Source organism: Pieris rapae, chromosome 21, assembly GCF_905147795.1.
Source record: "Pieris rapae chromosome 21, ilPieRapa1.1, whole genome shotgun sequence".
Lineage (NCBI taxonomy): Eukaryota > Metazoa > Arthropoda > Insecta > Lepidoptera > Pieridae > Pieris > Pieris rapae.
The window spans coordinates 4,904,623-4,929,240 of NC_059529.1; the positions used below are offsets into that span (position 1 = coordinate 4,904,623).

At 30.9% G+C, this 24,618-nt stretch overlaps 1 long non-coding RNA gene across 1 annotated transcript; it reads left to right on the forward strand.

Moving 5' to 3' along the window:
- Window positions 1-18,628: 18,628 nt before the first annotated feature.
- Window positions 18,629-19,063, forward strand: LOC123690113. The gene is made up of 2 exons (XR_006750918.1): window positions 18,629-18,849; window positions 18,959-19,063. It is a non-coding gene; the product is annotated as an uncharacterized LOC123690113 (long non-coding RNA).
- The last annotated feature ends 5,555 nt before the right edge of the window (window positions 19,064-24,618 follow it).

Genomic DNA, 24,618 nt, shown 5'->3' on the forward strand with positions numbered 1-24,618 from the left:
TAGGAAATGAGATATTAACAAAAAAGCGCAAAAACAGATTTTTCTGATATGTAGGTTTCGAGACAAATTTTAGGGTGTCAATATACAAGTATTTACAGACTTACAGCTGGTTATCTCGAATTCCAAGGTGAACTTACTATACTTACTATACAGTAAAATACCATTGGCGCAGTGGACACACGCCGTCGGCTCTTCGAGTCGAAGGTATACCAGTTTCTTCAGGATGCTTTCCTTAATTGGATCACATAATTACCAATTTATTAATATTTACTTTTCCAAAGGACTTGCAATTATGTGTAATAAAACAAATACCTACATCAGAGGGCGCCTCCTTGTTCATAATAACTCATAATTTTTGACGCAGTACAAAAGTACGAGACATGTATGGCCGCTCGTAAAGGAAAATAATCTTTGCCTTATAGCTTCATACATAAAATACTCATTTATATTACACGAGAACCAGGAAAAGTTGTACTTTTTTGAGGCGAGTTTAATCAAGTCTTGCAACTTTATGATTAGCTATGGCTTTACTATATGCTGTCTATTAACTTTGAAATATAAGTTAGCATGTTTGAGTATACGTAATTTATTGAATTAATTTTTATATAAATAAAATTAATTATTGTTCTACACGGGATCGTTCTGTTTAATAAATAAAACTCTTACACATTATTCATATCAAATTTTAACGATGTTTCAAGAATTTTCAGCAGTTTTTACCAGCGTGAGACCTCATCTTAGTCTCTCCAATTCTCGCAGACGAAGAGAAGAACTTAGGCAATAAGCAATCATATTGTTCGGGATTAATTTATATACAGTGCGTGTACGGCCCAATCAACCTCATTTCATATTACGTAGGCCTTTGATATATACTTGATAAGGGAAGTGATAATATATATTTGTCTTTGTCATATCTTGAGAAATATGCATAAAATCACCCCCGCACAGAGTGAAAGCGCGCTATTTTGACTGCCGCGTCAGGGAAAAGTAACGCATGTGGCGTTTTAGACCCCATGACTCAGTGAACGTGTTAATACTTTTTTTTTTAATTTTTACTCTACTCCCCTGCCATCGTGTCCAGGGACTTTATCCACGAAGTAAGATAAAATGTGTGTACTTTTGATTATCAAATGTTATTTTAGAATTTTGTGCAACAATTGCAAATTAATCATCAAATTTAAGTGTTATGTAGAAATAAATATTTCAAAACGAAAAGACACCGGTAATTCTAGTACACAATTTTTTAACCTAAATACCCGTTTTAAAAGTATTTTCTTTAATTATAATTAAAGATTAAATTACTCAATTTACATGCTTATTTATTTAAAAACCATTCGGAAATAGATATTAATGCAAATTTCGTGTGTGTAAATACACAAACATATGTATAAATAATACCAACTTGGTTTATCGTCAATGCGAGTTTATTCTTCGTAATTAATTTTTAGTTAGTCTAGATTAGTACCTAAGTTAAAATGTAGGTCCTTATCTAGCCTAAGCTAAGAGTTATTAACACTTATATGTGATGCATAATTTGAGCCAATGAATCTATCTTACTTTCACGATTTCAAAGTTATAAGTCAACCTATCAAAGGCGAGAGGAGCAGTGTTGGCCTAGTGGATTCAGCTTGCGACTCTCATACCTGAGGTCGTAGGTTCGATCCCCGGCTGTGCACCAATGGACTTTCTTTCTATGTGCACATTTAACATTTGCTCGAACGGTGAAGGAAAACATCGTGAGGAAACCGACATGTCTTAGACCCAAAAAGTCGACGACGTGTATCAGGCACTGGAGACTGATCACCTACACCGCCTATGATTCAAAAATCTGAGGCCAAGATCTAAAGAGGTTGTAGTGCCACTGATTTATTATTTGTCTACTAAGGTTAACTTTGCACTTCACAAATGCTGGAAGCATCACTACCTCAAAAGGCGTGAATTTACGATTTTACCATTCTTAGTGGCGTCGAGAATATTTCTTCAGCCACTTAACTTCAGACCACGTCAACCCAATAACCACGTGTCGCCACGTTTTCATTTTCCTCGGGAAATCCAATCTAGTGTTCGGAGATGTGGTGGGGCTCCCGAAGAGATCTGATCCGTTTCGAAGGCAATAATTAGCAGTAAAACTATATAATTCAATACTCAAACTCAAAAATATCTCTTTTTCTTACTAGGGTTGCCTGGAATAGATCTTAGATGTTATTTTTAATATATATTAATAACATTCACGAGCTCGGTTTACATGGCCAAATCACTCTCTACGCTGATGACACCTGCTTATTTTATTTCGGTATAAATATCCAGACTATGGTTGCTCGAGCTCAGTCAGACCTAAATTCTCTATATTCTTGGTTTCAACAAAATCTGCTAACCATAAATATCTCAAAAACATCTTATGTAATATTCAGAGCAAAAAATAAAATCATTCCTATCTTTCAACCGTTAAAAGTTCAAGACGTTGAAATCACTAACAAAAAATGGGAAAAATATCTGGGTCTTAGAATAGATACATATTTAAAGTGGAACTTTCATATATCACACATAATTACCAAACTAAAATCACTTATAGGCAGATTTTGGTCAATATCAAAATGTATTCCTCAATCCGTACGTCATTTAATTTATAATTGCTTAGTCAAGCCACATTTCATATATCTAATTGAAATATGGGGTACGGCATGTAAAAACATAATTTCTAACTTACAAACACTACAAAATAAATTAATAAAATCATTATTTAGATACAATTTTTTAACACCGACTAATAAAATCTACCAAGAAACCAAAATTATGACAATTAAACAACTGTATGTATATAGCACCTGTATCTTGATAAAAAAAATTTTAAATAACTCTATCCATAGTTGCTTGTCGTTTAAAAAAATCAAATACACAACGACACGCAATACTCGTCGAGCGAGTTTGCTTATCTTGCCGAAGCCGCGTACAAATTATTTGAAGAAATCTATTAAGTATGAGGGTGTGCAATTATTTAATCAATTACCATCTCAAATTCGCAATATTGGAGTGTTTGACAAATTCAAAAAGGCATTAAAGATGCATGTTAGAATGAACATAGCTGACTAAAATTGTTACGGCTAATGGCGACGTATATAATATATACATATTAATATGTTTCTCATGTAAATAAAATATTTCTGTTTTGTAATGAGAAATAAAGTTCTTTAAACATAAACATAGATCTCTTGTTAGCGATAAGGCCGCCCGTTGCATCCCTTGTAATTTATATATATTGTGTTAGTCGTGTTTCTTTAGCAACGAAGTGTAAATAAATAAATAAAGAAATAAATATCTTTATTCATATAGGTAGGTAAATTATTATTTTTTATTTATTATAATATTCCAATTAACTGTACGAAACAGCGTTTATTAATTCTTTGTTATACCTGAGTCGTATCACACGCTCCCAGTCACCGCAATCTCTGAGCTAAACTTACGAAATAAATTCTGAACAAGTCTTATTTAGCTGGGTAAGCTGCTTGTGGATTTGTCGAGATTTTCTGATTAATTAATTTTCTTTGTACAAAACGGTTATGTACGTACACGAAAAACTTTTCCTATTTGCGAAATTACAATTACTGATATCGAAAAATTCCCGGGAAATTTTTCTTAAACCCAAAATCCAAGAGCGTCGCTCATAGGAGGCTAATATTTTCTATTAAAGTTCTACAATTAGATTCTTAAGAAGTTACTACTATTTCCTTCATATAAAAGTTTTATCGAGAATATTTTGCCAACATTCTTTTAATTAGTGATAAATTTAATTAAATTTACTAACACACTCATGGTACGTATTAATTAATGTTTAAACAGTTGGATGTAATACTATTTAGCTTTTGTTTAATTTTTAATTTAAGTAAACGTCTTATCTTACTAGTTTTATTAACTTAAAAAAACATGGATACAAAAATGGATCAGATAACTAAAATTATAAGTTTATATTTTATTTATCAGCAAATACTTAAAATTATATCAAGCCTTTTATATTAAGTTATCCTCAATATATTATTCAATTTTAACATCTGTTTTGTGTGTTTAATTGTTAGATGTTTATTCACTATAAGGGTGATTCAATGATTGTACACGAAATTGAGTAATAGTAGAAATGGTAGAAGTTTTAATATAAAACATTCTTTAGTATAATTATTGGTATTTGGAGTAAAGTTGCCATACATTTTTAATTAAAATAAAAAAATCTACAATAAACGTTCCGTGATATATGACAACTGCTGTGCGGAGGTAATTCCGTGAAAATCACATTCTCGAGAAGAGTCTGAGAAGCACTCCTGTATGTGAAAAACGTATTAGTATGACACGTATAAAAATAAAAATTTTCCATCCTTATCTGAAGTTTATTTAAAGAATATGTTAAAAATATCAAATGAAAAGGTAATAAATAAGTAGGTATCACACTTCAGACACTTATCTTAATGCCTTGTTTATGTAAATTACAAAAACATACAATAAAGTGTTTCTAAAAAACTCAATTATTTTCAGGTACAAAATTTTAACTATATTTTAGTAGAAAGTTATCTGTGAATAATTTTAGTTGTATTTCCGCAATGAAATTGTAATGTTCATTCGAAATTCATTATCGTATCGTATTATCTATTTACATATGCTATTGTAAGCGTATTTGAATTATTGCGCCTGCTGCTTTAATATTTTGGGAGACTATACCAGCACTCTTGTGGCGAAATATAGTGAAGGTTATATCTTCAGGGTGAGTCTAAATAAAGATTGTGGGCTTCGTCTTGGAGAGCAGATAAATCAATCAGCAAATTGCACCCTTTTAACTACCTCTTTAGCGAATTGTGATTACGCTGTGATGAAAGGAGACAGATATTAAACGGTGCTTTTTTATGAGTAAGGTAAGTTTTGTGCCTGATTATATAATTCCGAAATGCCAGATCCTTTCTTATAGATAAGTGATTGCCACAAAAACTATTATAAATGTCTTTTATTAACATAACTTTTACACATTTAAAGAAAACACTTTTTTAACGGATTAAAGTTATGTATATAATTATTTAAACATAATTTAAATTTACCCGACGTTTTGTATATAAGTTTACATAACTTTAATCAGTTAAAAAGTGTTTTCTTTAAAATATTATAAAAAAAAATTCTAATAGGAATCATAAGCAAAAATTATATTTTTTATTAACTAAATGTGTTTGTTCATTTGAATATTGTGACTAGTCCTTGATATTGGTCTGTTGTTAAACAAATGCCGTCACATTGTTTATTATTGAACGACTGTATAAAAGACACCATGTACACGTCCTTTAGTTTATCCCCCCCGTTAGTATAAAACTGAATTACTTCCTTTCGCGAGGTTTAGTTCTTGTGTGAAACAACACTGATAGTGGCGTAGTTAAAGGTGCTAAGTGATTAAAAATAACGGTGAGTTATTTACATTTAATATCATCACTTTTAACGACTTGGATCTTTAACTATTAAAGTTGCACCGGAAGCCGGATTCGGGAGCTCTTGCAATGGCAATTAGCCACTGTTCTTTTTATATACAATAATTTCTGTATAAAATAAAAAAAATACGTTTAATTTGGAACATAAGATATACATACAGGTATCACTTATTCCACCACCAAATTTGAACCCGTAGGCATCCCTACTCATCGGCAAAGAAGACAGAGGGTGTTGCCCGAGAGAAAAGGCTGGCGTAAATAACTCTCGGTACTCTTTTAAAAAAACAAATCATAAAACAATACTAAAATATTTAAAACAAATGTAGCAAATTAATTAGAAGTAGCCGGCCCAGCACAAGTCCTATAATATGATACCGAAAAACATGTTAGTTAAAAAAATATATAGTTTTGGAGACTTCGTGTGGTTATCTCATCTTCCCATGGTAACTAAATTTTCTCGAGGTAAACCTATGTTAAACTTTATTTAATTTCGCCTCTATTTTTCTTAAGTGAAAATTAATCATAATCATTTATCTTAGTTTAAAATTATCCTGTCATAGTTTTGAAAAAATAATATTATTTCCTTAATCTTGTAGCGTCTTTGAAAGTAGTTTTCTTTTTAAATTGGCAGCTCATCGTTGTTAGAGGCAAATTCATTAATCTTCGTTTACTATAATAATTTAAATATTAATATATATACTATTTTACGATCTATTTGTTACTTGTTAGTTAGGGATATATTTAAACTATTTAACGGATAAAAACGTGAATTGTAGCAATCACAATGAGTCTTGTCACATCGAATTGATGGAAATTTTTATATTATTGTTTTTTTACCTACATACCTGATATCGTTTTTCCAAAAAAAATAATATATCATGCTACAAATTATTGTGGTAGAAAATTATTCTCATGAAGCTAAAGCGGATGCTACCACAGATAAGTTAAAAATATGTATATAATTTAGAAACAAAAGCGAAAGGTTAGCGAAAATTAATTTACGAATCTGACGACATTACTAACCGTGAATTTCTGAATAATACGTTCCTTTTTCAAATCAAATAAAAAATCATTTATTCATATAGGTAACATAATGTACACTTATCAACGTCAAAAAAAAAAGAATTATACATGAAATGATTCAAATTTTACATTTTATTATTTATTTTACTATGTAATACATTTATTGGTTCTTAGTATTACTTTTGAAGATTTAAGATTTCATGATTTGTTTTAAATATTTTCAAAATACCATACCATATGTTGCGTTTCAAGGTTTTTATATGAAAGGCTTTCGGAAATCATCGAAAGAACTTAAAATCTTAACCCAGCGACCCAGGATCCAGTTTTGAATAAAACAAGGTTTTGTGCGTCAAAATTTGAAGCATTCGTGTCAACTTAAGAAATACCACTGTCATAAATGTCACTTATGAAGTTCTAATTATTTGCGTGTTATTTAAGCTTAACATGGACATTTTGCGTTTGACATTCCACATACTTAATAGATAAAATCATAAATATCATGTCAAGTGACGTAGTCGGCTTCACGCATGTGAGAAATATCTTATTTATCTATGTAATACATTTATTGGTTCAGTAATACTTTTTATCATATTACTAGATGCTAAATTTTACGTAAGCCTTATATGCTCATTACATCCGGAAGTCCGGCTTAATCAGATATTGAGATAAAAATGCATTTGAGGGGTATGTGGGGTATAGACTAAGTAAGCTATTCAATCTAAAACCACCTAGGGTAGTTTCTACGAGGCGATCTCACTTACCGAGGCCAATGTCTCATAAACTAGATACTAGCTACATAGAAGATATAGGTTTTTGTAGGAAACTGATATTACATGAAACAAAATACTTTTATTTTTCAGTATAGTTCAGGTGTAAGAATTGGCATAAAACAACAAACATATGTACAAACACCAAATATTTTCTTATTTATTTTAATCAAATATAAAAAAAAACAAAATTAAATAAAAATATATTAACGAACAAAGAAATTTGAAACACTTTAAATTTCTGATTGACTGTTATCATTCAAGGTCTTTTATTATTTTGGACTCAAATCGATTCTATATTTTTATAAATTAGTTTTATGGCGTTATTTGAAGGTCATGTATTCATTATCATTGACATAATTAGGACACTTTTTATATACACCAAAACAAACATATATACATTATATATATATTATTTTTTGTCTATAATAATTTGTATGTCTTTATTATGAAACCTCTATATTAAATGTATATTCTCGATAAATATAATAGAGACAATCCGACATTTCCTTGCTTTATTAAAACTATCAATATTGGTGATAATCCCCATGTGTCCGCAGATAAAAACTAAATTTTTTTTTTTTTGGATAACATCTGTCAAATCAATGACACTAATCAAGTGATAATTAACAGTCAATAACGCAGGTTTCGGCCTCAAAGCAATGCTATACGTATTGTTTTAATTGATTTGCGATATTGTAACGAATAATCAAATGAAGTAAAGCACAATAGCTATTATTATACAATGTTCGCACGTTTTTTCCTCGACACGAATACAGGTGATACCAAATGTTGTGAAAGATCAACCTCTAACAGAGATCAAATTACCTTATCACACGCAAAATTCCGTCATATTATTTATATTTGATTAACAGATAACTACATGACAAAATATGTAACAGTTAGTGTAAGTAAAATTGTACTTTTAGAAAATGTGTATGAAAATGAAATGTGTATGTCTGTATTGTAATTTTATATGTATTAAAATTTAAATCAGAATATCACTAATTATCTGTGCCTCAAGTACATATTCTAATTCGTATCTTAAGTCACAATCTCGTCGTGAGGGCTGTCAGATATGTCAGACTTCTGACAGAAAAAATATTGACAGCTTACTTTTTTCTTGTAGATATACTCGTATTTTTAGAATTTTCATCTTCTGCGTGCTTTCTTTTTTGAAGAAAGAAATGTATTACCTAATAATTTATTACAATTTTAGGATTACAGATGTTTATAAAAAAAATAAAAACGCCCGGCAAACATTGATACACAGCGCAGCGTATCAAATTATTTAGGAAAATATTTTTTGAATAGTTCTAATTCATTTAACTATTAAATATATCATGTATGTGTATTTAAATATCAGTGTCGTTAAATACAAATATTTGTTTCGGTTGTGTAAAAATGAAACGTATATTTCCATACTATTAGACAATGTGCCGCAGGCACAATTACTCAAAACATTAGCTAACACCTTGTCGATCTAGCCCTTAAAACCAAATTAGAATGTGTAATACAGTTTCAATAATATTAAGGCACCTTTTAAATTGAAAACGAAGTTCAGGTACAAAACCATACAAAACGTGAACAGTATTCTGAAGATGTGATAGTGCTATTTATATATGATCATCATCATCAGTCATCCTTTTGGCTCCATAGTTGGCTTCTTGCAATCTACTTAAAATTTGATTGGCGTTGCGTAATGCATCCATTTACAGCCTACATGTATTGTAATGATTTTTTTAAGATTTTAATTATAAACTTTATACTAAAAACACCCATCTTCAAACTTTTATATAGTAACTAGCTGCACCCACGAACTTCGTTTCGATTGTGAAGGGTTGAAAATTCCGAAAATTGAAATTTCAATATCAAGATTGAAAAATTGCAGCTCTTTGCGTTTACTCAGTTTTTTAATTTACAGCCTATGAACCGAGTTTCGCGCACATTTTATTCTAAGGAACTCAACACACCTCACAAATATGCGTACCTTTCCCATAAGAATTTGTGATGCGGTCGATCCATCTTATAGGTCATTATCAGGCGGACTTTTATTCTATAGAGGTTTCCATTTACGGGGCCTTTGGGTTGCGTCGAGATTAATATGAATAACAAATAACCCATGAAACTCAACCGGGGATATTTATCACATATGTTTATAGACTTCGTTGAAGTGAGATGTGACGTAACTTATCTGTAATTGCCCTTAGCGAGTAGCTTTATATATGATTTGAATTTACTGACAAGCTAATAACATATTTTATATATTAAAAGCCTCGTGGCAAAAGCGGTTTCGTAAAACTTTCGGCTTCCATTTCAGATTGATAATTTTTGCAATTACTTTCCATATATTTTACAGAATAATATACATAATAAAATGCATGATTTTTTTTTTGTTCGCAAGTTGTAATTATTATTTTTTTGATTATGTATGTGCTTTTTTAAAGCTATTACAAAAGTTATTCACAAAAGGGTGGAGATGCAAGGAAGAAGTGGCTATTTGATACCTTCTTTTTCCTTGCACAATGCATGATATGTTAGGCTGTTAAAGCATCTTGTCTAAGCCCCTATTCTGCTACTCTGAGGGATTGTGAGGATCCGAAAGATCCGTATCTGTGGCGTGTAAGATTACCTTTACTGTTGTGTATGTATGATAATATGCTCATAAATGAAATTATGGGAATTCCTAGAGGATTCAAGGATTGCCACAATAGCGAGTACTTAGTTCAAAACTTGACTAAAAGCTTCTACAATATTTTGAATCTGCTAAATGAATATATTAAACTATGATTACATTTTGCACTTAATTGCAAATCGTGAACATATTTCATTATTGGAAACATATTTCTATGTCGCAAAAACTTGTCATTAAGAGGATACAGATATTTCATATTCTATACGCTATAAATCATAGAACTTGTTTATATGAAAATTGGTTCATAAAACTGCCCTTCTAATTATAATTGCAGTAATGGACATATTTTCCATTTTCACGTTTTCACATCGTAAGGGGGTTCATGTTCATACGTAACAATATTTTTCATCAACATTCTACTAAATAGAACGCCCTTTTTTTTCTTTTTGCCTTAGTAATTGCATGAAAATTCTACTTGTACTTATGATAAGTGCAGTATAATAGAAAGGCGATACTTTCAATATGTGCGAAAGAAACTGCGCGCTTGAGTGTAGTAATGCTTCATTTAGTCGAAGCCGTAAAATACCGTTATATAATTTTATAAAACAGGGTTTGATGTAGGGTAGTTGCAAAATTTTTCATTTTTTGATGTGATAATAATTTGCTGCCGCGATATTCAGAGATGAAAATAAAACTGATTGATTACAATAATAATATATGTTTTATTAGTTTCGTTATATCCCAATACAATAAGAAACAAAAGGTAATCTTAATTAATAACATCTTTACTATGCCATTAAAAAAAGAAACTGATAACTAAATACATATGTGGCATTAATAATATGGTATATCAAAAGGGAGTAGGTACTATGCACACAGTGACCATATTTTGTTTGCTCAGTAGTAAGTTTGTCTTTACATGAATATTTTCTTAATTGTTTGATAAAAAAAATTTCTTTGTCATAAAATGATTCCCTACACATCTAAAAATTACATTTATCACGTTTATCTGCGAAAGACTTTTTGATGAGCTGCAATTGCAGTTGGCAAAATGTGCGAAACATGTCCTGTCTGAATTTGTAGCATGGAACCTTTTTACTCTTAATAGCCTATGAGCGATTTAAAGTTGTGTATGATATACTTTATTTAGTTTGACGTTTGAGTTAGGTCCTCGGTAACGATTATCCAACTCACTTATCGTCTGCGTATCGAGCTTTTTTCTCGTGCGAGAGTGGAATATTTTCCGATTACTATCGGCCTTCAAACACCGTTGTCTCGTACACAAAACAAATTGAGAACGATATTTTCACATGATACTTAAAATGCAGACACGAAAGCTGCTATATTAGACACAATAAAGATATTTTTGCTTCCAATATGCGACAAAAATGTGTAATTTTAACACTGTCGGAGAAAAGATTTTGTCTCGCCGAAATTATTACATTTATTACGTCATAATGTTGCCATGTAATAAATGCTTATCATTTTTATATAAACACTTATTCTCGGAGTAATCTCGTGTTATTAAATATAACAAATGCTATAACTAAAAGAATCAAATATTCTTATGGCAGATTATGTCTAATAAACATAATTTTAAGTATTTATATGTCTGCCAAATCTTTTGTGTCTAAAGAATGTCGTTCTTTTAAACATATAACTAAATTAATTAAATTTAAAACCACTTAAATAGTATAATTGATAGTCACTAACAATAAATATGGATAACATTTAAAAAAAATTTAGTGAAGTGGATACCTTTACTAAATTTAAAATTCTCATTAACACGGAAAGTCGAAACGTTGTTTATATACTACGGCCTGTCCCGACTTTGCACACTCTTGTTGTTTTTTTTAATGTTGGAAATAAGCATCTGCTTTTGTGATACCAGATTATGACGGAAATGCATATCCCATTGTAGTGAAAATTATAAAATAGACTTATAGAGAATTATAAGCATCGATATAAACTATGGCCAAGCTTAGAGAACGTTATATTCTGACGTAACACGGAACTTTGAGTACTAACTGCGTGTCAATAAAGCCTGACGTTCTACTATATATTGTTAAGTTGTGAAATTAGAAGGGAAAGCTTTTTAACATACGGAAGGCTAAAACATGTGATAAATAGGATCATCTCATCAAATAAGCGAAATTTTTTGCGTATATCAAAAATAGTCTTGTTTGAATTCTACTTTTTAGGACTTACTTTTTAAGTCTTGATCAAAGTCAAAAGTCAACATTCATTTATTCATATAGGTAACATAATGTACACTTATGAACGTCAAAAAAGAAATATACATTAAATGCTTCTAATTTCACAAATACTGCCAGTTCTCAAATCAAGGGCGTAGAACGGAAGAGAAGAACTGGCAATAAACTCTCCGCCACTCTTTTTAATCGCCAAGTTTTTCGATTAAAAAGAGTGATCCAAGATCCTTCGTGGTGCATTGTTAACTTTACGTAAATGGTCAAGTTAAATAATTTTAAAGGTTTACATGTTTTTTTACTGTAATCAACCGAAATCTGACTGTCTAAGGTAAAGTTGTTATCTTTGATCGCTATTTTGTTTATCTCGTTGCGTTGGTGTTGCTGATAGCAAATACAAAATAAAAATGGATGGCTTGACATTTTCCTTGACATTGTTAATAGATTTGACATCATTTTCGCGGGTATATTTTGGTTATAATTATTAAAATATACACTTCTTGGATTAAAAATACCCTTTGTTAATAATACAATACTGTATTATAAAAGTTCGCAGGAGACGACTTAAAAACCTTCTCTAGTCAGATATATCTACGGACTAATTTAATATTCTATTCGCCAATCATTAATAGCGTCCTTTCAAAATATGAATTTAATCGGATTCATTAAGTTTGAGGAGGATTGATTCTCATAATATTTAGGTGAAGTTATTGGTTAAGGGTTCGTTATTACTAAATCTAAATAATTTATGTTTGTTTTGTTTTCATATCACGCTCGAGTGGCATGGCATCGTAAGCATAGGAAACATGGAGTACTGCACGCACAGTACGGAGAGTTACGTTTGCAAAAGGGCGAAGACATTATTAAATATGATCTGTTATGTTGTGGACATTAAATTTTTTAAAAATAATTATAAAATTAAAATTCATTTTCAGTGTTTTTTTCACAATTTTGTCCGCTGGACAATGTTTTTTTAATTAATTTTCAATTTATTAGTTGTTGTTGATTTTGGAATGTTTTACATTGGATCCGACAGACGGCGCTACCATCGCAGTGTCAAATTTTAAATATAATTCGAATTTTAATTTTAGTCTGTCCCGAAACTTAAAAAAAAATTTGTTATCATTGTGTTATATCGTGTGTGACCATGTGCTGGATCGTTAGATATTGTCATAACATTTGAATAATAATTTTCATCAAAATGGCTTATTAAAAATTGAAATTTTGAAATTAAAGACGTGTAGACAGGACAACGTCTGTCGGATCCGCTAGTTATTTTTAAAAAGAACTTTAAAGTGTTGATGGCACCTGGATGGATTCACATTTGAATTGAAAATTAAATTATGATTTTCATTTACCTCCTTCTCTATACCGATACAAAATATCTATCCAAGAAATAAAATTAAAATTTTCTTTTGAAAAAAAATAACCATTCCATCAGTATTTTCCTATGACGTCACGTTCAACTATCATCAGTAAACCGACTTTACAGACAACCGATTTTTTGACAAGCGGAAAACATACTCAATGTCTAATGGTATAGCTTGACACAGAATCCCATAAACTATATTTCATCTATCCATGGAACAAAGTTGCACTAGAAAAAGCATAAACAAGACAGAAATACCATTTTAACGTATTGATCGTCACTCAAATATTATGCCTTTTGTGATTGACTGTTGTGTAATCAATTTTATGTTCTAGCACAGATTACATTGCCACTTTGTTTAACGTCATTCAATGACAGTTCAATAAAATTATACGACAGTGGAGAAAATTGTATCATGGTTAAATAATTTTGTGCGTACATCGTTGTAATAAAAGGTTTATGGAAGCGGTTTATGAAAACTTATCTAGAAATAATCTAATGACCAACGAATACTATTATATAAGTTTGTGTTATATGCGAGTTAAGGTTTTTAGGAATTTGAACGTAAAGGAGACTTAGGAAAATGTCAACTGAATTTATATATTAATTAAAATCTTTATATTATTGTATTTTATTAAATAAACATACTATATAAACTCCCCTTATACTTATATTTATTTACACAAAACATAATCTTTTCTTAATCCCCGACCCCGCAACCCTCATCGACAAGAATAAAAACACAAAAAAAAAACAATTAAATAGTTTAGCTTTACTTTACTAGCTTACTTTAGCCAAATTAACAAATTCTAAAATATCGAATTCTAAAAAAAGAGATTTTTTGCAAGTTACATTAATAATAATCTATTTCTTACTAATCAATTTCTTTATAATATTTTTCTTAAATTTACAAAAAATTGCATATTCGAAAAATATCTGCTTGGTGTAATATATCGTTATAAATGTACGATATATTTATTTAAGTATCGCAAACTATGTGCCATGCAATGTTGTGTGTGTGTGTGTGTGTGGCTTATGTGCGTGACACCCAAACCTGAGGTCGTTGAACCTTTTTCGCGACATAATTAACACTTGCTCAGAAAAAATACAAAAAAAAATTATAATTCTGTAATTGTTATGTTTCATGAGCGCCCATTTCGTAAACTCAATTCTAAACTATATAGAAAACATATACATTAATTATTACGTAGACTATACAAAGTGTAAACAGTATTTACCAATGTCACCTGTAATTTCCGTTTCAAAGTAGCGTAAGGATATGGCGTTCTATTGTCTATTAGAAATTCAATTTACGCGGTTAATAGAACGAAAATTTTGTTTCCGGTTCCATAGATAAACATTGTTTCATTTAACTAAGATATTCATTTACTTTAGTAATTAAATTAATCCTTGATATTCACTTTCAGTCCATGGTAAATATATAGGTATTTTAATACATCAGACTTGAAAATATTTATGGCTTCTAATAATGTATGTATACATCACTTTATTTTTAATAGTTTCCGTCGCAGACACAATTAAACATTTTTCATTGGCCTTATGGGCTGCACTGTCGTAATTTCACGGTGAGACATAACGATTTTATTTTGTTTCTTGAAATATTCTAAATTCTATAGATTAAGTTCATCCGGGAGGGGTCTAATAGTGAAAGATTTTTTCAAATGAGTCTAATAGTTTAGGAGCCCATTGATTACAAACAGTCAAATCTTTCCTCTTTATAATATGAATATAGATAACGTTTATATATTATGTTATGAAAAGTGTCGGATACTTAATTAAAAAAAAAAATCAATTATAAAAAATAAAAAAAATTATAAAATAAATATCATCACACATTTATTAAGTAATTAAAACAAGCATTTCAAAGAAATGTTTTGATTGTCAAAATACGTATAAAAAGATTCACACAGATCCTGTTTTCGTAAAAATATTTGAATATTTAAAACTGTAATGGCATTGAATCTCTGGACGTATGATAAGAAATGGAAAACGTGACAAAATGATATTTGAGGATCTTTGAGCAATAGTGTATAGGGAATAGTGTTTCTATGGTGAGAAGTTTACACTTATGAAATCATTATTATGTAGGGTAGACACTATTATTTTTTATGTATATATTATGTACAGGTATTAGTATGGCGTTCAAAGAATTGCTCCAATTGGTTACTCACCTAACCACACCATGTAAACCGCCTCGGCCTGCTGACATTTAGGTATAGAATTATGAAGCAGTGTTTATAAGCCCTCTTATGACAGAACATACCGATACCCGTTCTTGTTGTAGCGAAGGTATTCAATTACATTATTATACAATTTCAAATAAAAAATCATTTAGTCATGTAAGTAAAATAATGTACACTTCTGAACGTCAAAAAAGAAATATTCATTAAATGCTTCTAATTTTACATTTACTGCCAGTTCTCAAAACAAGTGCGTAGAATGGAAGAGAAAAACTGGCAATAAACATATAGTCAAGAAAAATAAAAATCAATGTCGCTACAACCGTTTTAGGTCTGGGCCTCAGATTTCTGAATCTTTTTTCATGATCATTTGTCAAACTTATAGAAAATTAGGTGATCAGCTTCCTGTGCCAGACGCAGGCCTTCGACTTTTTGGGTCTAAGTCAATCTGGTTTCATCACGATATTTTCCTTCACCGTTCGAGCGAATGTTAAATGCACACATAAAATGTGAATCCATTGGAGCGCAGCCAGGGATCGAACCTTCGACTTTAGGACTTAGGGCTAGGCCAACACTGCTCAATATAATTAAGTAAAGCCTGTGCCTTCGAACACTGATAGTACAAGACTGTTTACCATCTCATGCTAGAAAGAAAGAGAATAAAGAGAGAGAGAGAGTAAATCGGCACGTCTTAAGCCAAAAAGACGTCGTCAGTTAAAGAGTTGCTTATTCATTCATGGGATGAGAGCAGTGCTCGCCTAGTTTGAGCATGCGACTCTTATCCAACCCCAGCAAACCAATGGCCTCTCTGTATATTTGCTTATTTGACACTCGGATGGTGAAAAAAAACATCGTGAGTAAACTCAATCTCAAACTAACTTTATTCATCTATGTAAACAAGTAATTATAAACGTCAACACAAAAGATTATAAATTTACATTTCCAACAAGTTGCAAGGAATAGGCGTCGAGCGGGCAAGACTTCCCAACAATCTTTTTAATCTACGACTCAAAAATGACGGCGTGTGTAAGGCACAGAAGACTGGTCACCCATTAGAATGAGAAGTTATCATGTCAAAACAGATTCTGAACTCTGAAGTTCAGACATAAAAGGTCTCATTATTTTTCCACCCATAATAAATACCGATCTGTTTTCTTAAAATATTGTGTAAGCATAACCCAGATTTGCTGTTTTAAAGGCTATGGATTGTGGCCTAAGGCTCTTTCTCTCACATGGTACTGTAAACAAGGCCACATTATTGGCCTGTATGTAGTTGACTTATAAAATGAAAGGTTATAAAGTCAAGTTGGCCGGTAAATTCGCTATAGTGTTTTGTTTGTGCGTGTAAAAGTTGTGTGCACCTTCTTTAAATATTATTATTATTTAAAAGTCATAGTTAAATAAGTTTTGAATAAGTCGAGCATTGATTAATAACTGTGAATAAGTTTTCAGGGGGATATTTACGATTTGATGAAAAAACAGTTAAGTTTCTAATTATTACATACTATGCTTTCACTCGCTTTAATTAGGTTTTAGCGTGAGCTTTTTATCCGATATTAGCGCATCCAACAACCAAACAAATTCTTCAGCTTAATATAGCCGTATATTGTATATATATAGCATTAACCTTGAACTCATATTTACTACCTTAAACAAAATTGTAAATTTATTTCGAGAATTCGAGACGTTTACAATTCAAATTATATCAACCGCGAAATGTTTTGTGTAATTGGTATTGATAATATCTTTATTGTTGCATTTATATTTATTTAGTGTTATATTATCATTTAATGTTAAAGTTTGTTCTGAAAATTCATTTGTTCATTCCATTATTATCACCATATATTTTATATTTATTTTTATACTATAAACAAAAGTGTATCGTCAAATGACGTCAGACACTTTTTATAACATAACTATGTAATACGTTATCTATACTAATAATATAAAGAGGAAAGGTTGGGTAAAGTTTACAATTCAGTACCTCGATTTTGAGGTCAGAGGGGGAGGGGAGAGGGGGGGAGGGAGGGTGGAGGGTCTACTTATCACCCCCAACCAATTTCAAGCACCAGAAACAGTTATTTCAATAAAAAAATAAAAAAAACCAAAACATATATACCTAACATTAACCGGACCCATCGTCCTCAAAGTCATCCACATAAGCCGGTCGTTTACCAAGCATAGTTCACCAAGTTTCAAAAAAATGCAAATAAAATAACGCACATTCACAAAAAAACAAAAGAAATGTAAAAAGTAGCGGATTTTTAACGGCTAATCCGTACTGTAACACTAACACACTCTTCTGGCAAAATCCAAATTCGAAATGGCCGATTGCGTTTAAAAAATGAATAGGGATGTAAAAAATATCGATTTTTAAAAAGTCGAATTTAGAGCGCGATTTAAATATTCGATGAAAATCTTCCACTTTCCATTATTATTTAAATTAAATATTAATATACTAACTTAACCTAACTGAACCAGATAATAATTCATTTTTTGAACAGTTATTTAAATTAAATATTAATATACCAACCTAACCTAGCCGAACTATATAACAATTCGGCTTTTGAACGGCTCCGGCGCGAAGGAAGAGCAGCCCCCACCCGCTACGTGCCAAAGGACAGGCATGAAATGCCTGTTCTTAAAAAAAGCCAACAAAAGCTGCCGGTAAAAGCCAACAGACAAGACCGGACCACGTGGATAGTGGGGTGCTCTGATTTTTGAATATAAAATTTAGAAAATAAAGTAAACACTTTATTGTAGTAAAAATTAGCTTTATAAGCTGTAGGAATAAAAAAATAATTCTTTATTATCATCGATTTTTAGTAATTAGCTTTAGTGTAGTAGGAATAAAAAAAAACAATTCTTTATTATCATCGATTTTTCATACTAAAAACAATCGATTAATTTTATGCAAAATGTCACATCTCTAGTAAATCTAGAAAACCAATAGATAACCAAATAGAGTAACCAATAGAAAAGTATTAATTGGATAACCAATAGAAAAGTTCGAAAGTTAAAATGGCGGATTGTTTACAAATTTGTACTGTTGCACAAAACATCAAAAAGTGTTTTTAAATATTTAATTAGTGTAAATTACAACTCAGATACCATAAATGACTCCAAATGTCACGGAAGTGTTCAAATCAAGGCCCCCGAGACCCTATCTAGGGGTCTGAATAAGCAAATTCAAGGTAAATAGAAAAGTTTACAATGGCGGATTGTTTACAAATTTCTAATATTGCACAAAATTTCGAAAAAAATTTTAAATATTTAATTTATTTTAAACTACAACTTAAGCAGCAAAAATTACTCCAAATCTCACGGAGGTTTTCGAATCAAGGTCCCCCGAGACTCCTACACACTCAGTTTAATCACAATCAAGGTATTGAATATAAGATCCAACCCGAAAGGTTATTTTGTGTCGAATAGCTCGCAAACTACTGGAACGATTTGCGAAAGTCATTCACCATTAGAACCCTCCATTATCCTTGATAAGGTTAAGCTGTTGAAAATTTCAAATAAGTAATAGTTATGTATGAAATCTGACATATAAAATTCTCGTGTCACGGTGTTTGCAATTAAATTCCTTTGAAATTACTCGTCTGATTTCAGTGTCACTGTCACTTTTGTGGGCATATCGTTCACAATAATACACACAACCCTTTTTTTCACTCCTCTAAAATCTCTTTTTTTATTAGTGTCTTAAAAAATATGACTTCTGAGGTCCAATATACAGGAAAATTCACAAATACCTATATAGTTTTCATTCCGAAAAACTGAACAGACCCCGGCGCAGCTTAGCAACTTAGTACGAATTTTGCGGGGCATATAGTCAGCCAGGTATGATATACTATCATAACACCACTGCCCAAGGTGTGAAAAAGACTGATAAAAACCCCTCAATTTAATTCGCTGCAGAAACTATTGAGAATACAGAGAAGTGATGTAATACAATTTTATAGAACACATAGGGTTCATATAGGGTTGCATGTATTTTTGTATGGTGTATCGTAAAAAAATAAAAACGAAAAATTTTGTCTAAAAAATAAATAAAAAAATTTAGGGGTGGACCACCCTTAACATTTAGGGGGATGACCTACCCAATACGCTCACAAATTTTCATCAGAATCGGTCGAGCCGTTTCGAAGGAGTTCGGTTACTAACCCCCTGACACAAGAATTTTATATATAAGATAACATTAACGGCTTGAGGCACAGTATTAAATACTGGCAGCTTTTACTCGCCTAGTTGCGTTCTTCTTCCATCTTAAAGTGGTTAAAACTATATTATTGTTGCCTTACTTGCTCATAACAACATGGTTGAAATCAGTGTTGTCATTAAAATCTCATTTATGTATTTCTTATGAATTTACTAAAGGTCTTGCGCGACAAATGAAAGTGATCTTTGCATTGACCCTAACGAATTGGAATGCCACCTTCCTTTTACGCAATGTTATTTAAAAGGGGTCGTTCAAGTATCACATTAGCACTATCGGGGGTTATAATACTTTCTTTGATTTTCTCATTTTGGTGATTACGTCAACAGTAATTATTTACACATATTATCCCACATATAACTTGCTTGAAACGAAATGCATTTTCAAGGATTCCTACAAAAAAATAATACGTTAATTTTTGAGACGTTTGCTTACTTTTGCTGACAAGAAGAGAATGATAAATTGCAGTAAATCTACTTACTAATGATACTTAAACCTTAATACAAAGTCAACACCTATGTTGTAATTAAGAAAAATCTTAGAATTTATATATATATATATATATATATATTACGTATTAATTATATAACTGATCCACAGAGACAACTAACATCGTAAGAATAACAGGAACATATACTAAGTTCAATTCACTTTAAACAATGACTTCTCTGACCTAGATTGTATATAATAATCGTATTGAACAAGTTATTCGATATTAGGCCGTAAGAGGGAATTATATTGTTAATAAATGCATAAATTGTTCGATATAATTATGTACAAGAAGGTTTTAATGTTCAACAAATAAATCTTTCAACTAGTAAACAAATTATTGTTATGTTTTTATTAAATAATATAATGATTATACTATATATATTTAGATTATATTTTATTATTAATCAAATATACAGTGTTTACAGTTTTCTTAACCCAGATAATACAATAATAAAAAAATTAAAATGTTTGTTTCCTGTTGTACCTTTTTTGTGTAAGTACCTTTAACGCTGGCAGCATTTTCTCGCTGTTGCGATATTTATTCGTTGAACTAGGTAAGCGCCAGTTGGGTCACCGGTACTATCTACCATTATTTAAACATACTTATTGCCGATAAGAAAGTTTTATAATGCCTTATATTCCATAGTTTTTACTAAATATTATTGAACATTTTGTCGAGAACATTGTTTTCTCAAATTGCAGATTGAACGAGGGGTATTACTTAAATAATCAATACAAATAATCTTAAATTCTAAATATACAAACGTCATTTAGGTAGATGTTATGAAATCCTTTTGTGGCAATATATTTTGACCTTCCGTTACGAGGGACCCTTATTAGGGATATTCCAATATCGGAAGTTATAAGTAAAAAGCTTTCCCAAGCCCTCAAAGTTTCAGGAGTCATGGAAATAAGCCCTTGACTCGTAACTAAGCTATTATTTATAATAAATGCGCCACGTTAGAACAAACATAGTATACTAGCTATCATTTTTTCAAATATATACATATATTTATTGTATACACAATCTTAAATAAAAAAGGAATTGATGTGGTGGAAACACAAACTGGACACTTGTGTGATGAATCTACTATATAAAATTCTCGTGTCACGGTGTTTGTAATTATACTCCTCCGAAATGGCTCGACCGATTTTCGTGAAATTCGGCTAGGTCTGCGAATCGGACAACATCTACTTTTCATTCCCCTAAATATTAACGATTCCAACCCTAACTTTTATCATTTTTTAAACAAAAAAAAATATGATACAGCATACAAGATTACACAACCCTTTATTTTTATTGAACTAAAAAATGTTTCCTGGAAATAATACACTCTTACATGGCAAAACTGATCCGGCAAACGTTGCCGGATCAACACTAATTTATAAGCATGAGTAATTGAAATAAAATATAACTATGTTTTGTTTACTTATGCGGAAGTAACATTCATTGTGTGATTTTGTAGTAGGGAAAGAAAAGTCTCTATAAAGAGTAAATAATAAAACAGATGAAGAAATTGTTTCTATAAAAGAATAGTGATTAGCTTACTATTCCTGACACGTAGTCGGGTCTTTTGCGATATTTCCCTTCACTATATGATATACAGTCTAAATGCAGTAGTAAATTTCACATTAAAAAGTATTTAATGAAAATAATGTTTATTCAACAAATAGTCATCGTTATCTGGAAAAAAAAATCGTCATATTTTGTTTTATCATTATGACATATTTAGTTCCTATCACAATCTATTATTTTCTGCATATTACTTTTACAAAATAATGTCGATGTTTCACATCTGCCAGGCGTCCCGTGACAGCTCATATTTTTTTTTTAATAAGCCTTTGTGCACTTGAACCCCAGGAGCCTCTACTCAAAGGGAACAAAATCGAAGTTCGAGGAAAGATTTATGATTTTCCGTCTTCTCTGCGGCCGCCCCATTTATTGTACGAAGGATGAGAGACGGGGAAAACGTGTCCACACAATTAGCATCCCATACTTCGTCCCAGTTTCCAAGGGATCAGCAACATCTCATCCGGCTGCTTGCCATTGTCACTTGCGATGCCTGTTGGCTCCAAAATTGGAACATTGACGGAGGCAAGAGGGCGGCGTATATTGTCGTTGAGCGCGGCGTCTTTTAAATAATTTATTACTACTTTGTAGGTTAAGAAAATTTTAATTACTGTATAATTATGTAAATATATATTAACAGAATTATCTGTAGATAAAAAAATTGCGGTTTGAGCGCAATTTAATTGTTGTCATGCTAGACTTACTAAGAAGGGCGAGTTACGCGACAAACTAATTTATAATACTAACCTTGATCTAAAAATAAAGTGTAATAAAGCGTAAAGGGTGTACACTGTACAGCAATGTCTTTTAAATTTAGAATGTGACAAATTATACTCCGTAGCGGAATTATACGGAAATATTTAAATGTTGGCTTTAATTTTAAACCTCTGAGGTTCAAGCTTCGACTGTGCACCAATTGACTTTCTAAATACCATCTTATACTGTTGTACATGTATAATTAAAGTGACCAAAGAAATGCCATTATTATATTCATTATAGTAAATTCTTATGCAAATTATTATAAACTCGTGTAGGTCGGAAGGTATCGGATAGCTACTTATATGTACTACAAAACTTTTGCATGAGGTTAATTAAGAGCGTCTAATCAAGGTATATGAGAAACGAGATATGAGGAAGTACATTATTCTATCCTATTTTTACTGTTTCGGAGTTTAAATCAGGGAAATACTGAGTTTTACAGAGTTTTCTCGTTACACCAACTTACGCTAAAGCTTCACCACGAAGGGCTTCGACTATAAGTGCTGTTTGGGATTTAGGTTAAGATACGGGATAAGTCTGAACTTTCCCAAATGTCAAAATCCTTTATACAATTGACAAATAGAAGTGTAGGTTCGAACTTCCCTAAAACTGGATAATTTGGACTAAATCTAGTTTGCTGAGCGTTGATTTATAACTATTGCATTTTAATTTTGTGATGCACTCTGTATTAGTGTTCTTATAGTTAGTCTCTCTGTATAGTTTTTAAACTTAAGGGACGTATATATAAACAAAAAAATATATAATATAATTTTTTATGAATGTATTATTACTACAGTGAATCTTTCAGGTAGTACTGATAATACCAGAATCCTCATATATATATATATATATGTCGGAGTAAAGGCGATGATTTCAGCTGTCAATGTCAAAACGTCCATATAATATATATATACATAATAAATAACGATCAAGCTAATTTATATTTACCTCGAAAACCTTCGAAGGTCGAGCATTCATTTTTGTCTAATCTTACCTAACGCATAATCAGTGAACATAATCTTACAAAACAATATAATATGCCTATTAGTTACGCACGGCGACCAAAATTATAACGCAATATGCAAGTGACAATTAAAGATGGCCGTAATAGTGTAGATAATTTCTTCGTATGTCACAATTAAATTGTAAGCATGCCGGCTGTATGGACTAAAGTTTTTTGCCTTTCCCATTAGGGATAAATTGAAAAAGAAAAAATTGTAAGCATGCATATATTATGTATGTAAATTGTCAACATTTTAAACAGACGCTAAACAATCATACTACATTTGCCAAAATCTATATTTGATATGTATATAGAATTTTTTGGCGGAAAATTATTGCAGTTAGAAAAATCAATTAAAAAGGAGCAACAAAAGTTTGAGTTTCATAATTTGTTTTATGTTAGGTTTTATAAGACAATCAAAATATTTGCAGCAAATTAATGCGTTTTTAGGGAGAAATTAGAAGACCTGGTATTGGAAAACCTGTACGTACTCCTAACTCCTGTGATTACTTTGATTGCCATAAATTTTAGATGGAAGATTATGTAAAATAAGCCATAGATTTAGTACTATGTATATATATAATATGTCTAATGTCTCAAAGGGGGAATGTCTTGGGGATTATAATAAAATAAAACATACAACTCATGGATGAACACCGGTGTGATGAATGAATTGAGGAAACTGCCTTGAGAATTAGTCAAAATGTTCGGCAAAAAGCGAAAAACCATTTCAAGCATTCACTCCATACTCTTTAATATATTTTTTTTTACATTTTTTTGTAATTAAAAATAAAATTCTCATTACAAAAAATATTTTAATATTAATATGTATATATACGAGCGAGATACGCGTCGCTATAAGCCGTCTTAATTTTAGTCAACACTGTTCACTCTAATATGCATCTTTGAATTTGACAAAA